At 47.9% G+C, this 13,824-nt stretch overlaps 1 non-coding gene across 1 annotated transcript; it reads left to right on the forward strand.

Moving 5' to 3' along the window:
• Positions 1-13,397: 13,397 nt before the first annotated feature.
• On the forward strand, positions 13,398-13,494 carry Trnay-gua (transfer RNA tyrosine (anticodon GUA)). Its single transcript has 2 exons — positions 13,398-13,434; positions 13,459-13,494. It is a non-coding gene; the product is annotated as a tRNA-Tyr (tRNA).
• The last annotated feature ends 330 nt before the right edge of the window (positions 13,495-13,824 follow it).

Here is a 13,824-nt window from a genome sequence, read left to right on the forward strand (position 1 = left end):
CACGAGATTGCTCCTCTGTAAAGAGTATCCTTCTCTTCAGTGAATTCGATACGCACGACCACGTTTTCTTCATTCAATCATTTATTCAAAGCACCCTCCGGACACTCTGGGCACCTGAGTTAAGGTATTCTTGCCAGAGAGCCTTTTTTTAAAAGAAAACTGAACCCAGCGTGGCCCCGGTAGAGGTTATAAATAATGAAAATGATGACAGGCGCGATGCTAACGATCCTGCCTTTGGTTGAGTTGAGTGAAATGTTTATGCGAAAAAGCATCGACTTCGGCTGCCGACACATAAAAAGGTATGAGTTTTTACGTTTTTCGAAACATGAAAGTGTTGCTGTTTAGAAATGGCGCGTTCTTTGGCGTTGCTTTTCAAGCAACCAAAGCACCCGCGAACCGGAATTCGTTTCTTGTGCAGCCGAGGACATTGTCAGCTGGTACTCGGTCTGTGCATGGAATCAAAAAGGGCATCATAATCCTTTGCAACGTGTTACAGGACCCAATATTGGCCACATTTCCAGTTCGACACGCCATTTCTCCTTTCGAACCGAAGGCACTGTTCGCATTGTGCCGTTCTCGTGATTGTCTTGTCGATTGATGCCGGTAGTAGCTAAGAAGCAATCATTCGCCGTGTTCTGTGTGCCGACACAGATCTGGTTCTCAATTGATTTTTCCTGCTGCTCCTGCTGCTGTTTCTGTTGTTGCCCAGCTAAAATGGAGAGTTCGTAATCTTTTAATCATAAATCCAGGCTGCCAGGCCAGGTTCCTACTCTTTCGTCAATTTACCGGCTGACTGGCAGGACAGGAGGCACCGAGCCTCTTCCTGCCCATGTGCCCTTATTGGTGGTTGGTTCCACTTCGCATTGGAGCCTGGGAACCGCTCGTTGTCACTTGCCTCGTCTTCAACAAGGAAGCAATTTCCTTCCATTCGTCAGTAACTAAGCTTATCCCACGCCTTCACGTTTGTTCCGATTGCTGGCCTGTGCTCTACAAGAAGCGAGATGAAAAACGAAAGATAATCTTTTGTCCAGCTTCTGGCATCGTTTGTAGAAAGAATCGTAGAGCGGGTAAGCTTTCAATTGTCCGATTTCGTGGCGCTGTAAAATTGAACTCGAGCTACTGTGTGGGACAACCAACAAGAACTCGCTTTTATACGGCTTAGATTGAGTAGAAAAGCCGCTTTTCCGGACGATGGCAGATTGTTTGGTGCGTTGCTTCGGTGGCTAATCTCGATCGAGGCGGTTTCGATTGAATGATATCGTTCTTCCGCCGAGCCTTTCGGGCTCCAGCTGCTAATGATCTCGTTTTATCGAGATTGCAGAATCTCCCTGACGATGGAGAGTTAGAGGAATGACGCGAAATGATGAAAATTTGGAGGACGAAGGAGTTGTGCAGAGAATGGTATGGACCGACTAGCTTAATCTTATGAAGCTATTAATCTTCAAAACATTACTTTAATTTCTTCTACAATGCATAAAGTACTAGAAACGATACAGAATGTCTTATTAGATTCGATTAGATTTGGGTAAAAAAACGATTACTGGAATGAGCTAACAGTTCATAATTCTATTCCATTCTATTGCAATTTGCAAACGTGTAACAAATCTGTAAAGAAAGATGCAGATTTCTGTAGAAAATGAACGAATTTACCGATCTATCATGCAATCCAAGCTTCATTCCAACTTTCAATGGTAATATTCAAGGAAAGATGAAACAAACGAGAGCCCGTCGAATTGCTACAGATAACCTTTACCAAGATGGCCCAAGAGTGGACATCTTACAATCAAATACATAGGAAACATCACCACCCAGCACACAACAGCTCAAGACGAATCTGCTATGCAACTTTCTAAATCCACGGGCTGGCTTACGTAGAACTAGAAATTAAATGAAATGTATTTATCTGTGGTGCCGAACAGTACACATACTCACCCATTGTGGTTGACCTGTGGTTTGCTGGTGGAAATCTCGGAGTTGCTTCTCCCGTTCCACTTTGTGGAGCATTAAATTAAAATCAGATTAATAAATAGTTTCTCATCGCCTGTCACACAAATGTCTCGAACTTCTCGAATCTGCCAGAGTCCAGGTGCATTGCAGTGCGGTCCGTAGTTGCAATCCGAAGTGTGGATGTGCTCATCCTCCTGCACATGCTGGCAGACCGTCTTTGGTGGGAGCACGAATGCCAGGCCATTCTGCTACTCTGACGTAGATCCGTTCAACCCGGCGGCAACATGCATCTGATGCCAACTTTGCTTCTCTAAAACTTTGGCCGCTTAAGGGCCCGCAGCGTTTGAAATGGCAAAATTATTCGCTGGAGCAGCCGGGCCGGGCATCTTACAACTGTTGGCTTGGGTGAGCATTTTCGCTGCAACAAAGATAAATCGCTTCAAGATGGTCCGCAAGCTCACTGTGTGGTAAGACAGGCAAAGGGGAGGTAAGTAATGCTAGTCGGTTTGTGGTCGGCTAAATGAACTTCCATTCTATGCTGTCGGCGGGCTGGTTCCGGTGCAGCTTAAGCTCTGGGCTCCCTTGGTGAATGCGGTTATTATGCTCCTCTTCCGACATTAAAAATGGGGATGGATTTGAATGTTTAAAAATGAACTTTCCGCTTGTGGTGGTGATGGTTTATGCATTCCATCCATTTGGCAGCTTCATTAAATCGCTTCAAATGTTTATGATTCTGATTAAAAAAATGCGTTCCCGTTCTTTGGAAACTCGTCACATCAAACTGTTCTCTGAGAGCTCCTCGAGCTCATACACGGGGATCACTCCAAGACCTGGCCTAAGTCGTATCCTCGGATATCTTTGCCGCAACATAGCGGCAACTGTAAGCCGGATACAGGTAATATTCCAAAGTGACACTCAGGGTGCTACATTTCCACAAATTAGCGTTCTGTTTCCTGCTTAATGAAAAGGAATGATTAAAAAGCTACCTTCACCTCCCGCAGCTGGGGCTGGCACGGAGGAAATGCTCGAGAAGCATTGACGTTTGACATCCTCTAGGCCCACCCATCAGCGCAATCCAAACCAATTCGCCAGACTGCCGGGAGCCGTTTGCTCTGTGCAGCCCGGAAAAAAGAGCACGTAACGAGAGAGGGAGGAAAGGAGGTGGAGAAAAAAATGGAAATAATTTAATTCCATTTCACTCAACATATGAAATGTGCTTCTGACGGAATAATTTATAATGATGAACTTACCACGACGCCCGAGGGCTCCTCACGTGGAGCACCGGTGCTGGCACTGAGCCTGAGCTGGGTGAAAACTCCACGGCCAAAGCGGGATTCTTCGCCGTTGCGTGTGCACCACACCGCTCTTATACACATTCGTCAGTCAGTCAGTCCGAGGTATTGTTCGGTTGCTGATGCTCTGGTGATGTGATACCGGAATGGGAGTCAAACCGGTGCTTGAGCGGACCGCTGGCCCCCTGTTTCTAATCCAACCATCCCCACCCTGCCCCGGATTTTCTGTTCCTTTTCTTCCGGACTGTTGTTTGTTCTTGATTTGACTTCTGCGGAACGCACACCGGTCTTGTTGTTGTTCTGGAACCGAATCTTCTGCTCCACTGTACTCTGACCCTCGATGTGCTCGAGGCGACTTTTCCGTGCGTCTCCATCATCTAAAAAACGAAATTGAAAAGCGTCCTGATCTGACCTGACCTAAGCTGCTGCGTGGTGGTGGCGGTGGTGGCGGTTGACAAATGAAATGAAATAACTCAAACGCTGTGACGACAGCGATTTGTGCTCCGTTTTCCCCGCACAAAACAAACCACACCCCCCCTACACTACCCTCTCGCTAGATAGATCGAGGGACCAGATTAGCGATCGGCTAATGGAAATTAATAGACAAGTTTAAGTGGTTGTGTGGTGTGGCGCACTGACGTTCCCACGCGTTTGCTCCGGGGATTATCGAAAACACAAAATCTGCGTCATCGTCATCCCCATCCCCTGCGACGGGGCGGGAAACCATTCCCCATCCAACGCCGAGGAGAACTGGCCAAAAGCAAACGCCAGCGGGAGAGTGCCAGATTGGCTTAATCTGATAAGTGAATAAATAAACAATAAACAACCGATGTTGTGCATGAGCGACGAGGTCCGTTTGGAGGAGGTCCACCAACACCACCACCGCCAGTACCGCAAGCAGCTGAACCGGAGGGACGAGGCCAGTTGACCAGTTGGGCCGGAAAATGGCTCCGTAAATTTCGGGTCGTGCCCACAGGATGGTACTCTACGGACACCGCACTACATCAGGCGTGGTGGTAGCGTTCGAGGTTGCAAATGAGAAACGGTATTTTTGGGGGGCGCCAAAGGCGGGGAATATTGTGTCATAAATCGTTACCAACACTCCTGTCCCCCCACTGCCGGCGCTGGAGTGAAAGTGAAACCACAAAACCTTCTCCTTTCCGAGCTTCAGCGGCACCGGAGCCACGGGAGTGATCATTGTTTCGTGCATCTTTTACAGATAAATTTGTAATAATAAGGCGTGGCGTTGGGCGGACTCAATGTTGTGAATGCTAATGTGCGTCCGAGGAGCTGGCCAAAACTTATTGAATCTCAAACGTAGCGAATTTCGGCGATAATCTTCGGTCGTTCCGCGCGGAGTACAGAGGAGTAGTAGGTCACAGTAGACAGGAGAAGGCGGCCAGTAATCATGTCCGTCGTTCCTCTTCCAGCAATAGCTGCGGCGTGTACTGTACTGTCTGTACCAGCCAAGTCGTTACCAGCATCGCAGTGGCCGTTTTCGGTTGAATTGATGGGCCAGCTGTGACCACCCAACGGGGCTCGAAAGACCGAGGCACCGGGACACCGATCTCCCGGGCGCATAAACCAAACTTGTCCAAAAGCGATTTCCGCCCGGGGGGAGGGGCAGCCGCGTTGCTTCTCGGGAAAATGGATGTACTTCATTTCCACCTTTCGGTCTTTTAATCATCCATAGTCGCTCCATCCGGTCGGCACCGGTGCCGGTGAAAACTTCTCCATTGCCCGTTCATCAGGACACCTGCACTCGGTAAACGAGCTTCTTCACTTCCCTATAAACAACCGCAAGGTGCAAGCGTAATGGCGTCTCGGTGTTGCAAGACAACAACGACCAACACACATACACACGGCATGCTGCATACGTTCAACGATTCAACGTGCTGTATTTGGTTAAAGTTTTGGTCGGAACAAACAAATCATTTAGCAACTGGTCTCTCTCTCTCCACGGTTCGGTTCGGGGTGTCACAGAGTGCCACGGCACGCGGATGGAAAGGAATTTCTGTACCAGGAGTTCATTGCAGACAATGGTGGCCAGCAGCGACCACAGCACAGTAGGCCGTGGGTCAGGCAGGCTTTGAATTCAATCTCACTCGAGCTCGAGTGGAGTCATAATTAGCATCGAAGTTGGCTGCTTATCATCTCGAGCCTCATCAGTTACGCGGTGAGCATGAAAACTCATGAAATTAGCCGCTAAGGACCTCCCGGGTCCGTATCCCACGGAACACGGCCATCGGTCCGAAAATCAACACTCGACGCTCGCTCGCTCGCTCGCAGCACCCTCGGTTCGTGAGGCTCGTGAGCATGATTGAAACATATTTTAATTTAATTACGAAACTTTTCACTGCACCCTAATGAGGTGGGTGGCCACATCGCGCGCCAAAGGGATGCTCTATAGGGCCCGTCCGCCGGTGCCTTTGTGGTCCGTACAAACACCGGCCGGTGTCGGTGTATGTTGTTCGTTGTTGCGGATGCTGCTGCTGACCGCGTACCATCACCACCACCACCAACCACCACCACCACCATATGCGCGTGTATGTGAGCGAGGCTCAATCCTTTCGCCACCTAAACGCTGGCCAACCCAAAAACATTTCGTTCGGGCCCCAAAACTTTGCCAACCATGAAACCAACTGTTGTGCGCGACCAAACGCCGCCCTTCCCTTGCCGGTCATCGTACATCGTGGGCAGCATATGACCATGCCGAGGAGTGGTTGGGGTCGCGTGCTTCAACGAATTCCGTGTCCTCGCCCCCGGGCATTGTTTGATGTTGAATTAATTCGCAACAACCTTTCTGTGTTCGCGCGTGTGTTTTGGTGGGCGGATCTGCGTCGGAACATGGGAAGGAACCATAATGGAACGGATTGTCCGGGTGCCTATAATGGAGTGCCGGTGCCAGTGCCGGTGCCAGTGCCGGTGCCAGTGCAGTTCGTTGGGGGCGGCTGCTGTGTGGTTGGTCGATCCTAGCCCTGGACTCGGCCCGCTAAAACGGCTCGCGATGACCGGGCCAGAACTGCTGACAAACAATAATACTACAAATGATGAATCATACAATTTAGAACATTTCAATGGCCACTGGTCGTGGTCGTGGTGGACGATCTTCCGAAGCAGCCCAACATAAACTGTTTATTGTTTATGGTTTATGGGCCAACCCATAATGCTTCACCCTTGCTACTTAAACACCTAGGCTGTCAGTCGCCGGTAACCAATCCTTCCGCCTGGGTCACCAGGACAAGGCTCATGTGGCTCATGTGGTACGAGAGGTGAACATAGTAGCAGCATAAAAAGGGTACACGCCAAACCGTTCCAGCGAAGTGTAGGGTAAACTTTTCGAATGAAATTAATTCAGCAACTAAATTGATACGGGCACCCGGCACCCTAGCACCACCTGCGGCTACTGGGGCGGCAGTGAAACTGTGCCAGTCGGTTGATGCCGGTTGATGCTGACCGAGCGTCCAGCGGTGGCAGAGTAGGTGGGGTTGAATGTTACTGAACTCCTGGAACTAGCATGGATGCCTTCCATTGTGTGCACAGGGACAGATTTTTTGGATGGAACTACAAGGAGTCGGTACAAACAAGTTGCGTGTGAAAAGGGTGTACATGCACGGAGCATACAATTAGCTGAAAGGCACTTCCCGAACGATGGGAAGGGTGGGTTACAGTAAAATTTAGTAGCCGGTCTTTCAAAACATCCGGTCAGTGTGCCCAACCGTAGTGCATCTAGTAGAGATCATGTTTTTATCATGTAACATAAGAATAATAGTTATAGGTAATAGTTATTACATTCGTCCACTTTTTCGCCACTGAGCAGCAGCCACTGAGCTGCTGCTGTGAAATGGGCTGCTAGTAGTGGAATTACACTATTTTATCCCCCATCGTTTACTTCTCTTACTTGCTTTATTTCATGTTTACTCGTAAACATAGATTGCACTAAAGTGTAGTTAGATATTTTTGTTTTCACATGTTCAACTAGTTGCAGCATTCATAATAATTATAGAACAGCAGTAATAAACAATAACAACTGAATCATAATTATGAGTGTAGCATGATTTTCCAGCTCATGTGGACTCGTCAGAATGATTTGCATTTTGAAATAGCTCACCACATTCTTTGTTAATGCTCTAATGTGCTCAGAATATAAACGCTGGCTCGCGCATACCGCCATTTTTGCTCCCATCGAGTTTTTTTTAGAATAGGAAATAAGATTTTCCTCGTTTCAACATCGCACATGGAACTTATTTCGCTCACAGTTTTTTTTTTAAATTTTATTTCATTCCAACTCCAGCGCTCGCTCTGACGTGCAATGGTCCTGACAGCTTAAATCCCATCCACTGCCCCGCCCCAAAAGGCGATTGTGTTGTTTGTGACAGCAACAATGTAATCGCATCATGCATCATGACGGACAAAGCGGACCGAGTTGGACTGGACTGGGCGGGGCAGGAGCGGACGGTCGGTTCCTGATGGGTCGCAGTTTGCAACACTTTCGATTCCGCTGGGCAATAAACGGAATAATTATGTTTAATCAGCTTAGCGGAACCAATTTCCAGCAATCATGCTGCCCGCCTCCACTTGAAGGGGAAGGGGGGGGGGGGGGGGCGAAGCCTTCCTGCATGCGAATGGCGCAGCACATAGCATGAAACATACAACGCACCGTGTCGTGATTGGTATCACATTAGTCAGGGTGATGGACTGGAGAATGTAAAATATGGAACCGTTTAACCTTTTGTTTCCAGCACAATTCCAAAACGCAACAAGATGTCACTGGATGTTGAAGTAGGACAGTTGAGTGGGAAGCCTCAAGCACAAGAGATAACTTCTCCAATAAGTACAAAGCACTTTATGAAATTAGAACAATTCTCTCAGACATATTTTCTTGAGCCGCCACCCCAATGACGTAGCATCGCTCTATGCGTCCACGATACTCTTGATTAATCAAAGCAAAGGCATCAAGGTTTTCAATCTCCGCTACCAAAGCCCTGGTCCGGGTGGTGCTGGTGTGAAGATAATTCTGCAGGAAATACATTAAATTTTTACGCGTTTTCCCCCGAACCTCAAGTAAGCGGAAAGGACAGGCCAGGCAAAGGTTGGATTTTCCGATTGAGTTTTTTTTTCGAAATGTTAATTTCTTTCACCTTTTACAGTGACTGATGAGAGGTGGGAGTGGTGGTGGTGGTGGTGGTGCTGCTGCTGAAGCTACCGGTTCGTCGGAATACCCGAGCTGTAAAGATATTCGTCCGACGAGTTTGCAGCTGGCAGGCCGGCTCCGGAATCCGGGATGCGAATACGAATCCTACTCATACCGGCCGACAGCCTAGCACTGCGAGGCTGCGATGGAGCCGGGGCGGGATGGCGTTTCTGGCGATGAGCCTTTGATGCGGTAGCTCGCTCGGTCTCCGTTCCAGGAGAGGGTATGGGGCCAAAGGCGAAAGCCGGGCGTAGCGTAGCCGGGAGGCCGGAAAAATGGTTCACAGTTAAAAGCTAATCCTTCGGCAACATTTTACTCATTAAATATGGAAAAGTTAATCATGGGAAAAACTGACTGACACATTAGTGATGGTACGGCCAAACGGGGAACAGAGAGGTTATGAAGGGTGTAGTCGAAGCGGTTTTAACCCTTGGTTGCCCTGAAGGGACACTGGCCCTGCTGCTGTTGGTGCTGCTAGTGAGCTAGAGCAGTACTGCTGCTGCTGCTGCTGCTGGTAAGTAAAAAGTGAGACCAAAGCGGCGCGGCATTTTTGGTCCGAGGCGAAGACAAGGCGAAGCGACGTATTGTAACCTGTAGCAGCGAGCTGACCAAAGAGCCAAGAGGGCGACCAGAATGCCGCTTGATGAAAGGGGTTAATTCCTTGATGCCTAGTTTGTGGCGTGGTCGAAGCATCTCCGCTTTTTTGTGTTGCTCTTCTTTTTGCACTGTTGTGTGCTTCTTCAGCACATCGGACATCGGACATCGGTCTCTCCCTTCCCCCGGGCGGGAGGTTTCTGTTTCGATGAACTTTGTAACTTTGCTGTACCTATCTCAAAACCGGCCGCAGCGGTTGCCTCCCTTTTGAAAGTTGGTTCCCGGTAGAAGGAGAAGGTGGAAAAAAAAAACAGAAGAACTTTCGGTATGGTCGGACCCAGCCAGCAGTCAGCAGCTCAACGAAACGTTTAGCCCCTTTGGTCTGGTGATGGTACCCGGTTTGTACAACAACAAAAAAAGGTACTGGATAACGAAAAATGGGGTCCCAACCACCAGTCTTTGTTGGTAGTACTTGCCTCGGTTCACAGTACGGTGGTCAAAATTCTAAAGGTGTTCAGCAAATCCAGCTAGTTTTTATCCGACCACGAGTTCCTTTACAGAGGAGGGGATGGTGGCCGATGGGCATTGCAGGGATCACTTGTTGTGGTCGACGTATCCATTTGTGGCACAATTAGCATGACAAGCGGCAAAGGAATTTCTAATCCTTGGCGTCTCGGAAGGATCGGAATTTCAAAGATTGTCCCCGTTGGGGCGATAAATGGGTACAATTGTTGAGAAATAATTGAAAATTACCATGCGGTTCCGTATACGATGCGCGCTGAAAGGTGGGTCCTTGTATGGGCACAGCATCGGCACATCAAAAGGACTTCGACTCTTCTTTAATGGTGTCTACAACTGACAACCTACGCACATATCATCCGTTGGAGACTGAAGCAGATTATTTACTACTCGTTTTTAATAAAATATTCTTCAAACCTTACACTTTTTTAAAAATAAACCCTCCACCTTTCCTTTCAACTGACTATCAATGTAAAACAGAGCATAGTTGCTCGTAGATTTTTGGTTGATTATTTGTGGTCATGAGTTGATGAATTGAGTTCCTCGAATGTTTCAATGTTGAATGTTTCTGTTATTAGGTAATAACACGATCGAATGAAACGATGCTAGTATACTTAAAATTCCCCTTTATTTGTGGCTCGAAAACGTCAAATGCCAAATCAGCAAAAAGCACTCCACTTAGGCAATTGTTTTTCGCTTTGCTATATTGTAATTTTGCACTCTAAAACACATTCGAACTGGAGCAAATGCAGCTCTGCGCTGCTCACTTTAGTGTGTAGTAAATCGAAATGCTTATAGAAACTGGACGAAACGTGTGCACAAACCTTTCTTGCACGTCTCTGCTCGCTTCAAATTGCTACGATAAAGTTCATTTAATAATTGGCCTAATGTCTTCCCGATTAGTTTCCGGTCTTTGCTGCCACGGAGCACACGCACCGAACATACCGTGAAAGACCGGTCGGGATCGCCTCATCCGGAATGAAGATACCTTTATCATCTCATCCAGCCACCGCCACCACATCAGAAATAATGAATCGATAATCGTTCTACCTCCATTTAATTGCATTTCAACATTAACCAACAATCACGTCCCCGGGACTTGGGACTCTTCTGCTCCTGGAGACGGATAATCGTGGCCCAGTGTCCGCAACTCTCCGGACTCCGGGCAGCCAACGGATCAAAAGCGGATTCGGAATCGGGACCACGGAAGGTGATGATAAAATAATATTATTAGCCAAAATGAATTTATACCCCTTCACAAGTTGATTATTGTCGGAGTGTTGGACGGTGAACCGGACCGGAATGAAACGTCTCGGGATCGGCCACCACCGTCACCACCAATCCCTGGCAGGACAGCCCCGGGACAGAATCAGAATCCCCGACCCTGAACATGGGCTGTGCTGTGTGGCTGTGTGTATAATTGCGTCAACTGCTGTGGCTAACCGGAGACCGTTCCGGAATGCTGTCGAAGCGATAGCTTCCAATTATGGCTGCTGGAAGGCACACACGCGGACACGGTGCCTCGGTGCTGCGCAAAATGCTCCTGGGGCTTTGGGCCGACTTCGACTTCATTACCGGGAGAGTAGAGCGCCAGATCGAGCGTCGCGGGCGTAAGGATAAAGTTTATGCTGCTGACGACTGTCGTTTTGCGGAGTTGCCAGATGATGTAGTGTACTTACGGTCGGTGAATATATGCTGGCAGGATGGCAGGAGCCATAATCGGTCCCCAATACCTAGCGAACCCACACGTACCACGGTGCCACGTTGTGATTTGCCACTGTGTGAATAGGTGTTTAATTAAATTTATGATCCAGTTCCAGTCCTCACATCGTCTACGATCGCAGGACCGTAACCGGTTCTCGGCGCGTGCTAAATGGTTCCCGGGTACCTCTGTTGATTGGTGCAGCATTAGATGCAGGTGGAAGTCGACAATAATAATAATAAAAAAAAGGAGGAAGTGCTGTGTGTTCCCAGCTCCCAGATGCTGTGTGTGCCGGTTTATGCTCGCTGTTCACGTTCAGCGAGAACCGTCTGGTCGGTTTGTCGAACGGATTGCATATGCATAAGGTACACCGTGTGCTCCGGCAACAAAATGGACTCCAATTTACATGTAAAATGTTAAAATCAAAGCCGATTTAGGGCGACCAATTCGGGTGAACAGAATGAGAGCACAGAACACCCCCGGTTACTCGTCGGTGGTGGCCCAGAGCGCCGACGATGACGATCGTGAACGACGCGACGTGGAGTAATGTGTCAAAATGTGTCCATCCTGCAACACGGACCATGGAACTACGGAGGTGAATTGGAAATTAATTTGCCTCTCATCATATGCCAGCGAGTTGACAGGGTTGTCATCATCAGCGTCATCATCATCATCAGCGTCATCATCACGTGTCACGTTGTTTCCGTCCAGTCTGACAGGCACATCGTCACAACAGGATACAGGACCGAGAGGTATGATTTGGAACCGTGACTGAACAGTGGTCGGCGCACTCGGGGACACCGACAGGAGGACAGCAAGGCCGATGGCAAGCATAACACCGCTGCCATGTTCGCTGATTCAATGAATGAATAATTAGTGTTTAATCTTCTGCATTTCAATTACAACCCCGTTCGAATCGAGAATGGCGGCTCGCCGCGGCTCAGTCATCCATTGCGCCCATTGGGCCCATACCCCTTTTTGCTTGCACTGTACTGTCCGTTTTCGGCGGCTGGCGATCAACGAAATCCTACGACATCGGAAAGCAGAAGCCGGAAACAACGGATTAAGTGCGAACGCGAATGCGCCTCCATTCTCCACCAGTGAAACTGCTTACGCATCCTGTTCTCGAAGCGAAAGGGAAGGCTGTGCCTGTATGATTGTCCTGCCTTGCTCCACCGATGGCCAATGATGGCAACTGTCCATATTCCGAAGCGCGGATTAAGCGCGAGCTTTATCTGGTGCCGTGGTGCACTCGAAAACAATGGGTCGAAGGCACCAAGGGAATTAATGGAGAAACTTTTGCGAAACTCGCGATTTTGACGCCACCAAGCAAAAGGGGGAATAGTTAACGGAAATCGCGGGTCTCCGTTCAGTGGCTGGTTGGTTGGTGCTGTTCTAAAAGTGGCTCAATAGTTTTCAATTAAAATCCGCTCGCCTCATTTGCTTTCGTGGCTCGCTGATTGGAACACTGATCACTGATAATTGCCTGCCGGTGATCAAAATATCAATATCAAAACCCCACGCATTATGATTGTATTGTATCGTTACTTAGCAGCAGGAAGAAGGTGAAATGATGTGTGCTAACCAATCAATTAATGACATTTTTATTTTAGGTTTGAAAAACTCGTTTACCATGGTCCACTGTGCCAGGATGAGGCACAACGTGGTCTCACCGGTGGCCTCATCGCTCCCCGAGGTGCGGTTACTCCAATTGCCCGTGAGGGTGGTAGAGATTGTAACTTTTAAAATAAATAAAATACTTACCGACGCATCAATTAAGAGTTTGTGTTTTCTCCATCGCTTCGCCATTGGTTCGGTGGTTTCGCGACGTAAAAACATGACCGACCAGCGGTCTTGGGTATAAAAAGGGATATCCTTACCCTCGCTCAATTACATCTACTAGTTTAACTTCTCGGCGTGGAAGGTCTTGTGGTCTTTTTAGATTCTGCGAGCAATCAGGGGGTGGCGCTTTCAATGATTTAATTGGTTTTGGTCATAAAGCCACGGTGCTTGCATGTAGCTGATAAGCGCGGGTGGTTCCTGCGCTTGCATTTTTTTACTACCGACAATCCGTTGGTAAGATTGAGCTACCGAGTGGTCGGTGTGTTGATCTTGCGCTGAGTGATAGTAAGTTTGTTTAGTTAATCAACCTTCGATAGCTCAGTTGGTAGAGCGGTGGACTGTAGAATGTACTTTGAAGTAGTAGAGAAATCCATAGGTCGCTGGTTCAAATCCGGCTCGAAGGAATATACTAGCACATCCTTGAGAGAAGCAGAAGAAGTCTTGAGAGGAGGCTAAAGAAGTGTTTTTTGTGTTGTATATATTGCATGTTTTTAAAAATCTATGCAAAATTTAAGTGATTACTTCAAATGTTAGATGTAAAACAAACTTGATGTTATTGTACATCCAATTTGAAGTTAAAAGCACTTAAAGTAATAAGCAAACTTATTGTAACGGGAGTAACCCCTTTCATTAATTTACTTACGTTGGTTAAGTTATTTTGCACAACACGCTGTATGCATTACTGTTGCTAATGTAAGGTCACCACAGTAGTTTACGAATTTATAAGGATTCGC

The sequence above is a fragment of the Anopheles aquasalis genome, chromosome 2 (genome assembly GCF_943734665.1).
Source record: "Anopheles aquasalis chromosome 2, idAnoAquaMG_Q_19, whole genome shotgun sequence".
Classification (NCBI taxonomy): Eukaryota; Metazoa; Arthropoda; class Insecta; order Diptera; family Culicidae; genus Anopheles; species Anopheles aquasalis.